Source organism: Saccostrea cucullata, unplaced genomic scaffold (genome assembly GCF_032062105.1).
Source record: "Saccostrea cucullata isolate Sc308-1 unplaced genomic scaffold, CSIRO_AGI_Scuc_v1 ctg3666, whole genome shotgun sequence".
NCBI classification, from domain to species: domain Eukaryota; kingdom Metazoa; phylum Mollusca; class Bivalvia; order Ostreida; family Ostreidae; genus Saccostrea; species Saccostrea cuccullata.
The window spans coordinates 14,002-34,753 of NW_026931803.1; the positions used below are offsets into that span (position 1 = coordinate 14,002).

The 20,752-nt window shown below is 31.7% G+C and overlaps 1 long non-coding RNA gene across 1 annotated transcript; it reads right to left on the reverse strand.

Moving 5' to 3' along the window:
- Positions 1-5,204: 5,204 nt before the first annotated feature.
- LOC134233561 (uncharacterized) lies at positions 5,205-13,926 on the reverse strand. Its single transcript, XR_009985027.1, has 3 exons — positions 13,386-13,926; positions 6,460-6,551; positions 5,205-5,377 (listed from the first exon to the last, which is right to left on the reverse strand). It is a non-coding gene; the product is annotated as an uncharacterized LOC134233561 (long non-coding RNA).
- Positions 13,927-20,752: the final 6,826 nt, after the last annotated feature.

Consider the following 20,752-nt stretch of genomic DNA (forward strand, 5'->3'; position numbering starts at 1 on the left):
GATCTCTTACAATTTATCATGTAAGATTTATAAAGTTTAAGCCATTTTAAGAAATATAAAGCTATACTTACCAAATTTCAGTGAAAAAGGAAAAAGTTTTGGCCATTTAAGGGAACTGAACACACCGGTATGATGCATGACTGCATATAGCCTGGTGATTGATTCTCCCTATGTAAATTTCAGTTCTCTTACCGCTTATCTTGCAAGACTTGCAAAATTGATGCCATTGCAAGAAAAATAAAACCAAACTTGCCAACTTTCAGTGAAAAATGAAAAAGTTATTACCATTTAAGAGAACACACCCTGGTACGACTGACTGAATTTAGCCTGGTGATGGATTCTCCCTTTGTAAATTTCAGTTCTCTTACAATATATCATGTAAGATTTATAAAGTTTAAGCCATTTTAAGAAATATAAAACTATACTTACCAAATTTCAGTGAAAAAGGAAAAAGTTTTGGCCATTTAAGAGAACTGAACACACAGGTATGACTGCATGACTGCATATAGCCTGGTATGACTGACTGAATATATATAGCCTGGTAAATGTGTAAATTTCAGTTCTCTAACAATTTATCATGTAAGATTTACAAAGTTCATGCCATTGCAAGAAAAATAAAACCATACTTGCCAAATTTCATTGAAAAATGAAAAATGAAAAAGTTATTACCATTTAAGAGTAGATTTCAGTTCTCTTACAATTTATCATGTAAGATTTATAAAGTTTATGCCATTTTAAGATAAATAAAACTATACTTACCAAATTTCAGTGAAAAAGGAAAAAGTTTTGGCCATTTAAGGTAACTGCATAAACACACCGGTATGACTGCATGACTCAGCATATAGCCTGGTGATGGATTCTCCCCATGTTAATTTCAGATCTCTTACAATTTATCATGTAAGATTTAGAGAGTTTATACCATCGTAAGAAATATAAAACCATACTTGCCAAATTTCATTGTGAGAGGGAAAAGTTATGACCATTTAAGAGAATACACCATTGACTGTGTATAATCTAATGATGGATTCTCCAAATATAAGAAGATATTGAAAAATATATTATACATGTATGAATTCTTAGTTATCATGGTTATTGAAATAAGTTGCAACAGATTTTTGAATGAGTCTTACATCAGGGACATAAATACCAGATATTACTAGGTCTCTGCTCACATCCAAATATGTTGAATTTTTTCACTTAAAAGATATAATTTTCATGACTGTTTCCATTGGTAATTATACTTGTCAATATAATTATCAATTAATAAAATTTCAAAAAATAGTATCTATTAATAATGATAATTAATATTTTATGTATGTTCATCAATCAACACTTTGAAATGTGCTCTTTACTTGGAAAACTTTTGAAAATAATTTTGAGAGTAGTTACTCTGAAACAAGATACCAGGGTATGTACATACACAATTGGATTAAATAAACAGGAAACGGCACGTGTAATGATCAGTATGCAGTGTGGAGATGAATTCTGGAATATATGTGTATACCATGGTATAGACTAAACTCTGAAAGGTATGAGAACCTTCCTTCGGGCAAAATTTCAATATATTTACAAAGGTGTGAAATTTAAGGTGTGAAATTCAATGATTTCAGGTTGATTGCTCTTGTACAAAGTTAAAAAGATTTTTTAGAATTAATTAATTGAAAACCCATCTGCAAATCATCTCTTTCATAACAACACTTATAAAAGGGATTTTAATTAAGACTGCTTTTCAAGATTCAACACTCCTGCAATTAAATCAATTGGGTACTGCTTTGCATGTAAGCATTCAGTGGTCAGACTATCAATGGCTTCCCCTCTCTCTCTTTTTCTCTCTCTTCACACAGTATAAAATTATTGCATAAGCGGTATGAGAGAGAGAGAAAACATCGCACACGACCGGGAATTTAAAAAGTTTTGATTTGGGTCATTTTAATGAAAATTGTCAGTCGGTCGGGAAAAAGCAACTAAACACTTTATTTGAAAAGATCACATCATTGTTATTTTTTAATCATTCTAGAAAGATCAAGTAAAATGCATACTGAAATAATCAGGCCTCTGAAAGCCTTTTCTGTTTTCTTTTTGGATGGGATGGGGTTTAATATAAATTCTGAAAATTTGTTCCATAATATTCACAGCGTAATTGAAACTTCGGGGGTCTCTTTAGTTGTTGTTGTTGTTTACTGAATTACTAGAAAATGTATAAGGAATATTATTTTTGCTTTCCGTTATTTGGCGACTGTAGATGGTGTACTGTGCACTTTTGTGTACTTTGCTCTTCTTTACTTTCAATATCGATTAATCCAATTACACTATTACTGATAACTGAAATTTTTAGTAATTGTGTATTCTGAAATTCCCATCGCAACGTAGATAATTCAATTTGAAGATTAAACTGTGCTTTTGAAGGACTTGAATTAAACAAGCATTATAACCTTTTTTTGTCTCTCTCTCTCTTTTTAAAGCAGTATAACCTGAAAACAAGAGGAGAAACACACATACACATTTGAAATATTACATTCCTTATAAACCAAGAGTTCCCCGGGGACAGCTTTACTTACTTAAGATAATTTAAATCAATAATCTATAAATTGTTATTTTTCTATAATAAACTTTCAAAGAAAAAGTTATCGTCTTACGTATTGTAAAATAAAAAAATACATTAGCTATTATTGTTTAGTTTAAAAAATGATTCTAGGTAATGAAATGATCATATGTATAAATTTTCAAATCTTCATCTTCGATCCTAGAAAGGGACATAACTCTGCAAAGCGGATCTTATAGTATAAGAAGACTAGATCGGATATGAGACATTTTGAAAGCAAGAATTAAAACATTTATTTTGTGTATCATTTATTTTCCCATAAACTTTTAGACAACCTTTAATAGGTTTTTTTTCCGTAAATGGCAAAAGACCTTACTTCGAAAATTAATATTGACCACGTATTAACTTAAACTGAACGTGAATTTTTTTATGTTATTTTTCATCCGAGTTGGAATTCACGGAAATTTTATCAAAATTATTGGTTTTATTTATTTTCATAATCTCACATTATGTTTGATTAATATTACAGCAACTATAGAGTTTGGAGCAGATGTAGATTTTCCACTACCATCACTTATTCTTTTTAACTTCTGAACAAACTGACATTTTTTTAATCATTGGCGTCGGAAGCAAATTGAAAGTGGGGGGGGGGGCTAAGTGTAAGAAAATTTTTTTGTACCTCCAAAAAAACCTGACAAGCAAAAAAAAAAAAAAAGGAAATGTCTATTTCCCAAACACAAAAATCCTATTTCTTGGAGGGGGGGGGGGGGAGGTTTGAAGTCTAGTACAATGTACCATGAAATTTTCTTCCAAACACCAACACTTTTACCAATTTTAACCTATACTAAGAAATATCTATGGAAAGTGGGGGGGGGGGGGGGCTAAACTTACGAAGATATGTTCAATGTCTATACTACATATGTAAGTATATATTGGGAAAAAAAGTGGGAGGGGGGGCTAAGCCCCCCCCCCCCGGTTCCGACGCCGATGTTAATGCTGAACAAACTGACATTTGAAATAAAATATGTTCAGAGTTCAAAAACCTATAAGGAAAAAAAGATGTTTAATAAATCATTATATTCCTTCAAAAGCAGATCTTAATAACAATATTTTAAAACTTTAAATGAAAAAAAAAATTTAACAAATTAATTGTTAATAAAAAATTTTAAAAAAAATTAAACACGCTTGCAATCTTTTATATACTTCCTCAGATGAGGTAGAAATGATGAACCATATATAATTTTAAAATCTGAAATAAACATTTTGAAACTTGTACATGTAGACATTGCTCGAAGACGGGACTAGACGCCTATTGTTATGCAATAAATAAGAAATGGCAGGTGTCAGTATGTACATGTAGGTGTGGATCCGAATCCTGTAATATACACATGTGCGTGTATGTGTACCCCTCGGAATACAGCCCTGAGGGTGAATCTTACAATAGATTTTCAATCCTCTGTGTATAGAGTGGTTCGACCATGCTCTGTGCGCCGATTGAATAATGTGCCTCCTCGATCTATCATACCTAGTACGCGATGTCCATGCATTTGCAATGTGGAATAAAAATAAAATTAAAATTATAAAATAAAATGTATAAAATTTATTTTATTGTATAGCAATATAGCATGTTGTTATACCATCTGGCACAACTGTCAACACAAAACTTTTATTAATTGATAGTTAATTCTTTCAATTAAAAAAAAAAACATGGAAATGGAAAAAAATAAATCAACTGATGATTCAGGCACGTAGCATCGTTTTTAAAAGGGGGAGCCAGACGATTGTTTTTTTTTTTTTTTTTTTAATTATTTGGCCTGGAGAAGTTGATAAGCACAAAATAAAAAAAACATTGCCCAAATACGCAAGTTTCTATATTCGGAAATGCTATTTTGAGGGGGGGGGGCAACTTTTTCTTATGCCGACTTCTTACTGTACCATTTTGGGGTATAATATACTAACACTGCGACATTTAAGTCCGGACACGACAAAGTCCGGACTTTTAGGTACCCTTTCGAAAAGACCTACATTAGATTTTTTTCTATATTTTGGTGGGATTTTTTATTCTGACCTCATCATGTCAATCTCAACTTCCACATTGTAGTAGTTTTCTCATAAACCTCTGTCAAAACCTAAAATCCCATGGGAGAATGGCGGGATTTTTCATCCCACCAAAAATCCCACCAAAATCCCATGGGAGAAAAAAATCTTTGAGGGATTTTTTCTCCCATGGGATTTTTTCTCCCATAATAGGCGACATAGGATTAAAAATCCCATATTTGCCCTTCTTAGGATTAAAAATCCTGCAAAGTACATAATACTGGGTATTTTTAATCCCATGGGATAAATAAATAAGCAGATATGGGAATAATGGGATAAGAATGCAATGTCTGAATATACTTTATGAAGCATTTTATCTTCAATCATATACAAATTCAAATTATTTTTTATGAGGCAGATCTAGAGGCATAACAATGCAAAATTGACTGCTATATATCCATTGTTTAACTGCTTTAATTTGTAGAGCCATTTTAATTAAAGTGTGAGTCATAAACAAATCCTATTGCCAGAGAAAACTCAACCAAATGACTTGCCAAGAGAAGAGGAGTGTTTGAGATACTGATTTTTATTTGTTAAGAAAAAGTACAATCAACCGAAAGGGGACTTCAATTTGTGCGAGTGACACTGTCTTATCTTTGTTTGCATACAATACTGAAATCTCCTGATTCTGTTGAGTAATGACCAGTTTCCAAAACTGCTTCCTGATGGAAAAAAACTGCATTAGTGGGAATCTTCTGTAAACACTTGGATGGACAGCAATTCTTCTTTTTTAAAAAACTATAATAAAAAAATCCTTTGATCCACCACAAATATTTTAAAATAAAAAATTTACTCCTCAAGGATCCACCACTAATGTAAGTTAAGACCATGATCACACATGGCATATAAGCTTAATGTTGAAATCAGTTAGCCATAATCATTTATATCCTTTGATCCACAACAAATATTTAAAAAAAAATAAAATTAATATCCACTCCCCATGGATCCACCACTTATAAGTTTAGATCTTGATCATACATGACATATAATCTTAATGTTTGAAATCAATTAGCTATAAACCTATAATCATTAATATCCTTTTACCCATCACAAATACATGTATTTAAAATTAATATCCACTCCCCTTGGATCAACCACAACTACTATATAACATAAATACCGGGGTATCCACTCCCCCTTGGACCCATCACTTTAAAATTAAGATCATGATCAAACATGACATATAAGCTAAATGCTGATATAAATTAACCACAATCATTGATCATTAATATTCTTTGATCCTGCACCCACCACAAATATTTAAAAAAGATTAATATCCACCCCCTTGGATCCACCACTTATAAGTTTAGATTTTGATCACACATGATATATAAGTTAAATGTTTAAAATCAATTAACCATAAACATCACATGATTATTATTGATTCCTTTGACACATTACAAAATTTAATACATGTATTTAAAAATATATCTATCCACCCCCTTGGATCCACCTCAACTATCAAAACAATTACTGGTGAAATATACATGCCTTTGGTCCATCACTTATCACACAAAGAAAGGTTACTTAAATGTTTAAATAAATGCGCAATAATTATTAGTATATGTTATGATGATCTACAATAAGCATGATAAGTAATTAAAAATTCAATATCAACTCCCCTTGGATCCACCACTCATAACTTTGGACCATGATATCACATGACTTATAAGCAAACTGTTTGAAATCAAATAGCCATAATCAAAAAGATAAAGCCTCTTAATTAGATCAACCTACAAATAACTCATTTTGATTTGTCTGGGGTGAATGTGAAATTCAAAACCATGCAATAAACAAAGGAAAATATTGGAACCCATTACCTTTAGATCCACCATCCTGTCTTTTGGATATTGATCACCAATCTGATTTATTCTCTTTATCTTTTAATCATTATGTTGGGTATCTTCATCATCTTTATGAATGAATATATAAGAATGAAATTTAATTACATCTCGTATGTTTCTCTTTATTAACCTAACTGAAATAACCACCTACCAGCAAAAAAAAAAACCCAGGTACATGTAATGAATATGATGAAATAAGACATTTTTATCAATGCATTCAAAGCTTAATACTACGGTGCTTTATTTACCACCAGTTTTTGAAATGTATCCCTATCACCATGATCACATCCATCAGCTTGACTATTAAAACTACATTGGATAACAAATCAATTAAGTTTTTACATACATTATGTTCACTATAATTAATGTTAGAATTTATATGTTGGAAGTGAACAATAATTCTTTATGTTTCTAATTTAGTGTTACTAGGGGTTTTGAAAAAATATCAAATTGTGAAAATGTTTGCATTATTCAAAGAAATATACAAAAACAAGATGTGTATGTGAAACACTGTGCCCCCACAGCACACAAAGTTTGAAAAATCTATTCTTAGCATAAAGGTTACAGTCAAGGTCACAAGGTCATTGACCTCGGTGTCGTTTGAAAGCACTTAACTAGTGAAGTAGGCATACCAAATATACTTGTCAAAATTTCTAAGTCCCCACTTTTATTTTTTCAAAATTTTAAAAACCTAAACTTCAATTTACTAGTTGCTTACAAATATGCCTTTCATTTGCAATACTTACCTGTCAAGGTAAAAAAAATTGTAATCGAATGTGTAATTACTCGACCGTGACCGTTTTTGTTGAAAAGCATGAAGTTCAAATTCCATATGTTTTTCGGGTTTATTCTTAATATTTTTTACTTCCATGTGTTCTCCATCTTTTATTGATAACGAAAAACAGAAAATGTTTGAATAAAATGCGGTGTATGTCCACACAACAATGTGAAAGTGAAGTTGAAATGGCCTAACCCCTGCGAAATGATATTCATGATTTTAAGAACCTTTATGAGTTGTTCATAATTGTTCATGAATGGTTCTTAAAGGATTCTTAAAAAATAAAAGTTGTTCATGAATAAAATTCATGAAAACATTCATAATTCATAGTTCATGAACAAATGATGAACAAATATGAATATTGTTAATTTTCAGTTTAAAGAAAAAAACTTAATAGTTCAAGGTAATGAATGTTCATGAATTTTCAAAACTAAAAATGTAAAAATAATTGTCACAAACGATCTCCAAAAAACACTCATTACTCCCATAATACAACTTTTGCATGCAGATGCAATTGTTGAACAAACCCCTGATTTAATTAATGACATGCTTTTGTTTTGATTTTGAAAGTATTGGATCAGAGACAAGTAGGAGAACATAAGAGGTTAAAATCACTATTTTCTACTCTCCGAATCGGTAACTTAGATTCTTCAGGATAATAAAACTCTGTTATGTACTGTCTAGAAAGATTGTAATTAAATTATTGTAATTTAAAGAACACTGCATCAATATTGACAGCATTTTTTTCTCATATTGAATTACTAATGTTTCTTCATCATTTAAAATGGCCAGCTATATTAATATTGTGCTTTAAATTATCTCAACAAATTTTCTCTATTTGTCAAACTTTTAACAAGTTGTGAGAAAATGAAACAGACTTATAGTCTAGGAAAAAACATCTTCGTAAAAACGTATCTTAGATTTATTTACAGCTGGAACTATTCTTTCAAACGCTTTATGTTTTGATGCAGTTATCAAGTCACATTTTTCTGTCCATCGTGTGTAAATGATACAGCACAGGCTGCATGGTTGTGAAGTATCTATGACATGACCCACATTCGTATTTTGTAGTCTATTCTCCTATACACTATATACTTATACATAGCTAGGGTACTCTCCTGAGTGGTTCCCAAGATTTATTTGTTGTCCTCATGATAAAGGCGGCCATACTTGAAAATACGAAACTGTGGCTCTTTAGGTATAATGTAAAAAATCCAATTCAATAATGATTTAACTTATATTAATTAAAAAAAAAATTAATTTCAGTGAAAAAGCATTCAGATAGTGTTTGTTATTTTTTGTTTAACAACAATCTTGGCAATTCGAAACTAGTTAGCTCTGCATGACACTTTTTAAAAGGCGCAAACTTTGAAACGCGCGAGACGTTGGAAAGTGAATCGGTAGAGTGGGAGGATTATTAGCGTAGATCTAGTCATTCTTTGTCAACCTTTGAAGAAAATAACAGAATATGAAGAAGGAATATCCAGAGGATCAATTTACTTAATAACTAGATATTAATGAGTTACAAAAAAATGGAGGCAATCGCTGAATCTCAGATATTTGTCAAGATGTTACTGTCTATTTGTAAGAGTTCAGTTATGTCTTTTTTAATAAAAATTTTGTCAAACTGTGTTATGAGTAAGGATCCAACCAAATTACATTACATTTAATAATTTAAGATTGAAAAATCCATCCTGTTCACCTATAACATCTTGAACATGGCGAGCAAGGGAAACAGGCTAAACTCCCGCTCGGAATGCTTTAAAATATGGCAGTGCCTATGATGCAGAATTAAATGAAACAATTTTGCCAAAAAAAAAAATTAAGTCTTAAGTTTTCACATTTATGAGCATTTTCAGAAAATCTTTGTTCTTGTAGGGAAAAGAGAAGCAGTTCACAGATAATGTTGATGAGTTGAGATCAGAAGATTAAAAAAACTCTGGCTGCCAAAAAAAAAAAAAAAAATCCAGGATCTTGAAGAAAAACAAAAGAAAGGAATGAAAATATGAATCGTAATCGATCAAAGTATCCAAGTGATGAAATTCTGAAAATTCCACAGGGAAAGCCACGGAAAAATTTGACCATCTTCTCAAAATCCTTGAAAGCCCTTTTAGCTGATGCCCTAATTGCTGAACACACTTTTCTGCCAGACAGTGAGACTTGGATTAAAAACCATTCCATTTTAAGCATACACTTTGAAATACGCTGAATAAGGAACCCACACTCCTCTTGACCAAGTAAGGTTAAGGATTCTGCAAAGAGTCGCGTTTGAATTAAATTTTTTCATAATTTTACTAGGAATGAACTACATAATTTATTTATTATCGATATCACTTATCAGAGTTGTTTACTTGAACAAAGATTTTGTTACCATGATTGGAAAACAAAAATTCTGTGAAATCTTTCAAGATGCTATTAAAATATGTTCTTTTACAGTTTTTCATTTTGCATAATTTATTACATTTTTGTTTACAAAAAGCAAGAACATTCATGAATAGTTCATGAACATTCCTAAATAACTTTTACAAATTATTCATGATCATTGATGAGTTCATGAAAATGCATTGAACCTATTAATATCATTCATGAAGTTTTCTTGAAAGTTCAAGAATATAATTCATGAAGTTTTCTTGAAAGTTCAAGAATTATTCTTGATCATTTTGCAGGCAATTAAAAAATCCAAGTTTGTTCATGAACAACAAATAATTTTTGAATATTCTTGAAATTGGTTTTCATGAATAAAATCCATGAAATCATGAGTGTCCAATTTTAACTTCATGGGATCTTCATGAACAATTCATGAGCTGATTCAAGAATATAATTCATGAACTTTTCTTCAAAGTTCAAGAATTATTCTTGATCATTTCGCAGGGGAAGCTGGTCGTAGTAAACAAAAGTTCTGTTTTTCTTCACTGTATGACTTATTTTACTTAAAACCTTTATAATTACCACCCGGAAAACCTACAAAGCGCACCTGAATTCCTTTTAACCGTTAAAAATTGCTAGATTTCAACAAATACCACAAAATCATCCTAGAGTTTATCCGGAAAAATCAATGGAACCGGAACCGGAAGTGCCCTCCCCTCAATGTCAAACTGGAGAAGTGGGGAATACATGTAAGAAGACGTTAAGTAACTATTGTTGACAAGGCACAGACAATTTCGATAAGCCCCCTTGTCTTCCTAATCTCAACCCTAAATAGCATGTATGGAAGCAGATAGACCGTAGTGTGAAAGCTTTCCCAGCAGCAGTATCTAGCGGAACTAGAGGACGACCTAGTATCCACATGGAAAAACATTCAATGAAATAGTTTTTCTTAAATAGTGTGAACTCTTTGAGGAACGGTTGTCTTGATTTGAATTCGTTTGAATGGAGAATAATGCAGTATTAAACGTTGTGAATTTTTAATTCTAGGGTGCCTTAACGTTTCTGCATATTGTGTTAAAGTGCTTCAATAAAATAAATCAAGTGAGGAAAAATTATTTTGCTATTTTATTATCCTGTATACTTATTAAGTAATACTGTTAAAATAATTCAATTTAAAAGCGGTATAAAGCAAAAACTTGCCTGGGGACTTAGAAATTTTGACTAGTATATCAAGTCTCTATCTCCTATTGTTTAAAAGTTATACCGAAAGTTTGAAAAATCTAATTTTAGCATATAGGTCACAGTCAGGGTCAAAAGGTCATTGTCCTTGGTGTCAGTTGAAAGTGCTTAATTAGTGGAGTCTATGCATTTTATATATGAAGTCTCTATCTTGATCTGTTCAAAAGTTATGGCTAAAGTTAAAGTTGATAACAAATAGAACAAGCATTCTGAGAGTATTGCATAAGCAATACATGTCCCCTACCGGGTTCCCCTTTTTCTTCTGGATGTCATTTTATAATATGCAAAAGTCATGTCCAAGGTAAAACTGAAAGATTTTCAAGTTGTAAATGCCTTAAAACTAATAAAATAATCCACATTAAGACGAAAATTCAACTCATTTCTCCACCGTCCTTTCCTCGCTTCATATTTTTGTCGACAATCGGAAGTTAGCGCAGTTAGAATCTGATCTCAATTAAGCGATTATGAAAAAATATTCAAAATGCCCTAATTCTGTCAAAAATCAATGAAGCAAAGCAAAATTCAAACTTGATCTGTAACTCATTAAGACACACTCACATACCAAAATTCAGCTCAATATCTGCAAGCATTTAGAAAAAAAAGTGTGGAAAACCAAGTGGGACAGACTGACGGGGACAGACAGCTAGACAGACGGACGGACGGACGCAGAGGAAACCTATAGCCCCCCCCCCCGGTAGGGGACTAATAAAAGTAGGTCAAACTCCAAGGTCAAGGTCAAGAGGTCAAATTTGGTGGTACCCAAAGAAAGGTTATGTCACAAGTAACACACCTATGAATTATGAAAGCCATAGCCCCTACCACTCAATAGTTATGGGCTAGGTTAAAGTTGGGGGACAAACAGACAGACAGACAGACAGGCAGGACAAAAACAATATACCCCCGATCTTTCGATCCGGGGGCATAATTACAGAACATAATTTCCAGATTTCTTTTTCATCAAACATAGTTTTAGAAGAGGTGTACAAATCCATATAAGACATTCAAAGTATTGTACCCAGGTCCTTCATTAAGTGAAACTCTGAAACTCCAGGGAAGATCCTAATAAAGTTCAAACTACCGGTATGTTGCGTATGACCTTTAGAGAACTGAATTTTCATTCTGCATAATGCAGTCAGGCGATATTGATCGATATTGCTTTTGCATTGAAATAGATCTAAATGTATGTCAAACTTGATATATTTTTTATTCTGTCAGCTACTTAAACTTCCTAAATATAAATTATTGTTAATTATTTAAAAGAAGACCTAAATTTTTATAAAAAGCATCTACCGGGTATGTGCAACATCATGTCAAGGTCAGTCAATCCCTTTTAGTGGTTAGTGGTTCTATTGATTTTTGTCATCCTTTTTATCAAATGCAAGATTTCATGATAATTAATAATTGAATCTAATCATATGTCATCTGTAAGTCTGTTGGTCTGCTCATCTGTCACAAAAACTTAAAACCTTGGTCATAACTTTTGAATGAGATGAGATAGGGCTTTCGACATGTTCAGATTATACATGCATTCCCTGTGGTAATTCCTTTCATAATGAACTAGTACATGTAACTATGTTTTTAACTAATAATGATTTTTGACCATGGTACCTTGACCTTGAAGTATGACCTACTTTTCAAAAATCCTTTTGACTTTTGATTTAAAAGAGATAGGGTTTCATATTTTACATGTGCATTATCTGTGACATGATATTTCTGTGCATGCTATATCTGACACCTTAATATTTACCTTCATGTTTGACCTAATTCAAAAAAGTGGTGCTACATTACATTTTAATGACATATGATAGGTCTTTCATATTTCACAAAATATGTCGTATATGCTATCATGGCTTTTATAACAACATTTCACCAAATATGAATAATTCACATGATACAGAAAAAAAAAATTATGATTCCATAAGGTACTTCCATAAATATCATATGATTGGTTCTTTGATTTTGACGTTATAATTTTTGGTTCACATTTTTTTAAAAAGAAAGATAGAGATTTTACATCTATACCACTGCAGCAGTTGATCAGATCCACCCTTGTGAGTACCCATAAAAGAACATAAATCCCCCTCCCCCCATTTAGGGCTTCATTTTTTAATTTATTCCAAATGTCAGACCGAACTTTTATTAGTATCCATAAAAATACACTGAACTTGAACTTGATTAACCTTAGACAGGCACAATGTGACATTAAAATCTAACTGATATGTGACATCCTAGCAGACAAAGTTGCAACTTGTGGGAAAAAGCTATCCATGCCAAAACATATTCCTCCTCCCTTGGGTAAGACAAAAAACTAATAAACGTTATAAAAAAAAAATTGACCATGTTTACATCCCAAAAAATCTTCAGTCTCTCTGTGGTAATATCTACCTGTCTACCACATAGAGATCCTTGATTCCATTTTGCAAGAAATAACCCCAATCAAATTCATAGCATGCACAGTGTAATGGGCTAGTAACAGCTGAGTAATATACAGGTCCAGTACTGGACCTGATATACTTACATCACTCCAGTCTCGTACACATATTCATTTCTTCAGACACTGACAGCAGAATTCCAATGGAACTTTTGGGGATGATGTTAATGGAGTAATTCACACACGCTAAATCAATCAAACTGATTTAAAAACCTGCGTGAATTAACCCTTGTTAAAATAAAGTTTAGTTTTAAAACTTCTTACTTCCATCATCATGACGGTGGTCTTCTTACAAAGCGCTCATTTGATTTTGACAAAGTGTGGACTAAAAGGCCGAATTGACTTTGACCTAGTGTTCACTAAAAGGCCGAAAAGATGATAACCCAACTGCAGTAGATTTATTATTTTTCTAATTGGAATTTTCAAATCTACTTATATCAACTGTATATTAACTGCTCAATCTGGTCTTGTTCTAATTAATTTTTTTTCTCATAATTAATTTACTGTTACAAGGATATGTAAGATACCAACATTACTCAGTTTTCTATAAAAAATATTCATTGAAATACAGCTAAATCCCCCCTCCTCTACCAAGTTAATACTATGGTAAAGTAATATAAAGAAAATGCAGTATATTATACCCCAAAATGGTACAGTAAGAAGTCGGCATAAGAAAACCCCCCCCCCCCCCCCTCAAAATAGCATTTCCGAATATAGAAACTTGCGTATTTGGGCAATGTTTTTTTTATTTTGTGCTTATCAACTTCTCCAGGCCAAATAATTAAAAAAAAAAAAAAAAAAAAAAAAAAAAAAACAATCGTCTGGCTCCCCCTTTTAAAAACGATGCTACGTGCCTGAATCATCAGTTGATTTATTTTTCATTTCCATGTTTTTTTTTTTTAATTGAAAGAATTAACTATCAATTAATAAAAGTTTTGTGTTGACAGTTGTGCCAGATGGTATAACAACATGATATATTGTTATACAATAAAATAAATTTTATACATTTTATTTTATAATTTCAATTTTATTTTTATTCCACATTGCAAATGCATGGACATCGCGTACTAGGTATGATAGAGAGGAGGCACATTATTCAATCGGCGCACAGAGCATGGTCGAACCACTCTATACACAGAGGATTGAAAATCTATTGTAAGATTCACCCTCAGGGCTGTATTCCGAGGGGTACACATACACGCACATGTGTATATTACAGGATTCGGATCCACACCTACATACTGACACCTGCCATTTCTTATTTATTGCATAACAATAGGCGTCTAGTCCCGTCTTCGAGCAATGTCTACATGTACAAGTTTCAAAATGTTTATTTCAGATTTTAAAATTATATATGGTTCATCATTTCTACCTCATCTGAGGAAGTATATAAAAGATTGCAAGCGTGTTTATTTTTTTTTAAAATTTTTTATTAACAATTAATTTGTTAAATGTTTTTTTTTTCATTTAAAGTTTTAAAATATTCTTATTAAGATCTGCTTTTGAAGGAATATAATGATTTATTAAACATCTTTTTTTCGTTATAGGTTTTTGAACTCTGAACATATTTTATTTCAAATGTCAGTTTGTTCAGCATTAACATAGGCGTCGGAACCGGGGGGGGGGGGGGGGGTTAGCCCCCCCTCCCACTTTTTTTCCCAATATATACTTACATATGTAGTATAGACATTGAACATATCTTCGTAAGTTTAGCCCCCCCCCCCCCCCCCCCCCCCACTTTCCATAGATATGTCTTAGTATAGGTTAAAATTGGTAAAAGTGTTGGTGTTTGGAAGAAAATTTCATGGTACAAGACTTCAAACCTCCCCCCCCCCTCCAAGAAATAGGATTTTTGTGTTTGGGAAATAGACATTTCCTTTTTTTTTTTTTTTTTTGCTTGTCAGGTTTTTTTGGAGGTACAAAAAAATTTTCTTACACTTAGCCCCCCCCCCCCCACTTTCAATTAGCTTCCGACGCCAATGATTAAAAAAATGTCAGTTTGTTCAGAAGTAAAAAAGAATAAGTGATGGTAGTGGAAAATCTACATCTGGAGCGTGTAGATATTTTTTCTCGGGAGTTAGCAAAAGAAGGATGAAAAGGTTTAACTCCAAACTCTATAGTTGCTGTAATATTAATCAAACATAATGTGAGATTATGAAAATAAATAAAACCAATAATTTTGATAAAATTCCCGTGAATTCCAACTCGGATGAAAAATAACATAAAAAAATTCACGTTCAGTTTAAGTTAATACGTGGTCAATATTAATTTTCGAAGTAAGGTCTTTTGCCATTTACGGAAAAAAAAACCTATTAAAGGTTGTCTAAAAGTTTATGGGAAAATAAATGATACACAAAATAAATGTTTTAATTCTTGCTTTCAAAATGTCTCATATCCGATCTAGTCTTCTTATACTATAAGATCCGCTTTGCAGAGTTATGTCCCTTTCTAGGATCGAAGATGAAGATTTGAAAATTTATACATATGATCATTTCATTACCTAGAATCATTTTTTAAACTAAACAATAATAGCTAATGTATTTTTTTATTTTACAATACGTAAGACGATAACTTTTTCTTTGAAAGTTTATTATAGAAAAATAACAATTTATAGATTATTGATTTAAATTATCTTAAGTAAGTAAAGCTGTCCCCGGGGAACTCTTGGTTTATAAGGAATGTAATATTTCAAATGTGTATGTGTGTTTCTCCTCTTGTTTTCAGGTTATACTTCTTTAAAAAGAGAGAGAGAGAGACAAAAAAAGATTATAATGCTTGTTTAATTCAAGTCCTTCAAAAGCACAATTTAATCTTCAAATTGAATTATCTACGTCGCGATGGGAATTTCAGAATACACAATTACTAAAAATTTCAGTTATCAGTAATAGTGTAATTGGATTAATTGATATTGAAAGTAAAGAAGAGCAAAGTACACAAAAGTACACAGTACACCATCTACAGTCGCCAAATAACGGAAAGCGAAAATAATATTCCTTATACATTTTCTAGTAATTCAGTAAACAACAACAACTAAAGAGACCCCGGAAGTTTCAATTACGCTGCGAATATTATGGAACAAAATTTTAGAATTTATATTAAACCCCATCCCATCCAAAAAGAAAACAGAAAAGGCTTTCAGAGGCCTGATTATTTCAGTATGCATTTTACTTGATCTTTCTAGAATGATTAAAAAATAACAATGAAAGTCATCTTTTCAAATAAAGTGTTTAGTTGCTTTCTCCAAACCAACTGACATTTTTCATTAAAATGACCCAAATCAAAACTTTTTAAATTCCCGGTCGTGTGCGATGTTTTCTCTCTCTCATACCGCTTATGCAATAATTTTATACTGTGTCAAGAGAGAGAAAAAGAGAGAGAGGGGAAGCCATTGATAGTCTGACCACTGAATGCTTACATGCAAAGCAGTACCCAATTGATTTAATTGCAGGAGTGTTGAATCTTGAAAAGCAGTCTTAATTAAAATCCCTTTTATAAGTGTTGTTATGAAAGAGATGATTTGCAGATGGGTTTTCAATTAATTAATTCTAAAAAATCTTTTTAACTTTGTACAAGAGCAATCAACCTGAAATCAGTGAATTTCACACCTTAAATTTCACACCTTTGTAAATATATTGAAATTTTGCCCGAAGGAAGGTTCTCATACCTTTCAGAGTTTAAGTCTATACGATGATATACACATATATTCCAGAATTCATCTCCACACTGCATGACTGATCATTACACGTGCCGTTTCCTGTTTATTTAATCCAATTGTGTATGTACATACCCTGGTATCTTGTTTCAGAGTAACTACTCTCAAAATTATTTTCAAAAGTTTTCCAAGTAAAGAGCACATTTCAAAGTGTTGATTGATGAACATACATAAAATATTAATTATCATTATTAATAGATACTATTTTTTGAAATTTTATTAATTGATAATTATATTGACAAGTATAATTACCAATGGAAACAGTCATGAAAATTATATCTTTTAAGTGAAAAATTCAACATATTTGGATGTGAGCAGAGACCTAGTAATATCTGGTATTTATGTCCCTGATGTAAGACTCATTCAAAAATCTGTTGCAACTTATTTCAATAACCATGATAACTAAGAATTCATACATGTATAATATATTTTTCAATATCTTCTTATATTTGGAGAATCCATCATTAGATTATACACAGTCAATGGTGTATTCTCTTAAATGGTCATAACTTTTCCCTCTCACAATGAAATTTGGCAAGTATGGTTTTATATTTCTTACAATGGTATAAACTCTCTAAATCTTACATGATAAATTGTAAGAGATCTGAAATTTACATGGGGAGAATCCATCACCAGGCTATATGCTGAGTCATGCAGTCATACCGGTGTGTTTATGCAGTTACCTTAAATGACCAAAACTTTTTCCTTTTTCACTGAAATTTGATAAGTATAGTTTTATTTATCTTAAAATGGCATAAACTTTATAAATCTTACATGATAAATTGTAAGAGAACTGAAATCTACTCTTAAATGGTAATAACTTTTTCATTTTTCATTTTTCAATGAAATTTGGCAAGTATGGTTTTATTTTTCTTGCAATGGCATGAACTTTGTAAATCTTACATGATAAATTGTTAGAGAACTGAAATTTACACATTTACCAGGCTATATATATTCAGTCAGTCATACCAGGCTATATGCAGTCATGCAGTCATACCTGTGTGTTCAGTTCTCTTAAATGGCCAAAACTTTTTCCTTTTTCACTGAAATTTGGTAAGTATAGTTTTATATTTCTTAAAATGGCTTAAACTTTATAAATCTTACATGATATATTGTAAGAGAACTGAAATTTACAAAGGGAGAATCCATCACCAGGCTAAATTCAGTCAGTCGTACCAGGGTGTGTTCTCTTAAATGGTAATAACTTTTTCATTTTTCACTGAAATTTGGCAAGTTTGGTTTTATTTTTCTTGCAATGGCATCAATTGTAAATCTTGCAAGATAAGCGGTAAGAGAACTGAAATTTACATAGGGAGAATCAATCACCAGGCTATATGCAGTCATGCAGTCATACCGGTGTGTTCAGTTCCCTTAAATGGCCAAAACTTTTTCCTTTTTCACTGAAATTTGGTAAGTATAGTTTTATATTTCTTAAAATGGCTTAAACTTTATAAATCTTACATGATAAATTGTAAGAGATCTGAAATTTACAAAGGGAGAATCCATCACCAGGCTATATTCAGTCAGTCGTACCAGGGTGTGTTCTCTTAAATGGTAATAACTTTTTCATTTTTCAATGAAATTTGGCAAGTTTGGTTTTATTTTTCTTGCAATGGCATGACCTTTATAAATCTTACATGATAAATTATAAGAGAACTGAAATTTACAAAGGGAGAATCCATCACCAGGTTATATTCAATCAGTCATACCGGGGTGTGTTCTCTTAAATGGTGATAACTTTTTCATTTTTCAATGAAATTTGGCAAGTATGGTTTTATTTATCTAAGAATGGCATGAACTTTGTAAATCTTACATGATAAATTATTAGAGAACTGAAATTTACACATTTACCAGGCTAAATACATGTATATTCAGTCAGTCATACCAGGCTATATGCAGTCATGCAGTCATACCTGTGTGTTCAGTTCTCTTAAATGGCCAAAACTTTTTCCTTTTTCACTGAAATTTGGTAAGAATAGTTTTATATTTCTTAAAATGGCTTAAACTTTATAAATCTTACATGATAAATTGTAAGAGAACTGAAATTTACAAAGGGAGAATCCATCACCAGGCTATATTCAATCAGTCGTACCGGGGTGTGTTCTCTTAAATGGTGATAACTTTTTCATTTTTCAATGAAATTTGGCAAGTATGGTTTTATTTTTCTTACAATGGCATGAACTTTGTAAATCTTACATGATAAATTGTAAGAGAACTGAAATTTACAAAGGAATCGAGAATCCATCACCAGGCTAAATTCAGTCAGTCGTACCAGGGTGTGTTCTCTTAAATGGAAATAACTTTTTCATTTTTCACTGAAATTTGGCAAGTTTGGTTTTATTTTTCTTGCAATGGCATCAATTTTGCAAATCTTGCAAGATAAGCGGTAAGAGAACTGAAATTTACATAGGGAGAATCAATCACCAGGCTATATGCAGTCATGCAGTCATACCGGTGTGTTCAGTTCCCTTAAATGGCCAAAACTTTTTCCTTTTTCACTGAAATTTGGTAAGTATAGTTTTATATTTCTTAAAATGGCTTAAACTTTATAAATCTTACATGATAAATTGTAAGAGAACTGAAATTTACAAAGGGAGAATCCATCACCAGGCTAAATTCAGTCAGTCGTACCAGGGTGTGTTCTCTTAAATGGTAATAACTTTTTCATTTTTCAATGAAATTTGGCAAGTATGGTTTTATTTATCTTAGAATGGCATAAACTTTATAAATCTTACATGATAAATTGTAAGAGAACTGAAATTTACAAAGGGAGAATCCATCACCAGGCTAAATTCAGTCAGTCGTACCAGGGTGTGTTCTCTTAAATGGTAATAACTTTTTCATTTTTCAATGAAATTTGGTGAGTATGGTTTAATTTTTCTTACAATGGCATGAACTTTGTAAATCTTACATGATAAATTGTAAGAGATCTGAAATTTACATAGGGAGAATCCATCACCAGGCTATATGCAGTCATGCAGTCATATCGGTGTGTTCAGTTCTCTTAAATGGTGATAACTTTTTCATTTTTCAATGAAATTTGGCAAGTATGGTTTTATTTTTCTTACAATGGCATGAACTTTGTAAATCTTACATGATGAATTGTAAGAGAACTGAAATTTACATAGGGAGAATCCATAACAAAGCTATATGCAGTCAGTCAGGTGTACTCTGGTGTGTTCTCTTAAATGGTCATAACTTTTTCATTTTTCAATGAAATTTGGCAAGTTTGGTTTTATTTTTTTTTGCAATGGCATAAATTTTGTAAATCTTGCATGATAAGCGGTAAGAGAACTGAAATTTACATAGGGAGAATCCATCACCAGGCTATAATAATGGAGTCAGTCGTACCGGTGTGTTCAGTTTTAATTCTTAAATGGTCAAAACTTTTTCCTTTTTCACTGAAATTTGGCAAGTCTATAATTGGTTTTATATTTCTTGCAATGGCATAAACTATGTAAATCTTACATGATAAATTGTAAAAGATCTGAAATTTACAGGGAGAATCCATAACAAAGCTATATGCAGTCAGTCGTACCAGTGTGTTCAGTTCTCTTAAATGGTCATAACTTTTTCATTTTTTGAATGAAATTTGGCAAGTATGGGATTTTTTTTTTCTTATAAAAGCATGAACTTTCGAAATCTGAAATCATAATTTTTAAATATATAAGGACTGAAATTTTCATGGGGAGAATCCATAATTATGTAATGCTCTAAGAGTCATAATGGTGTCAGTTCTCAT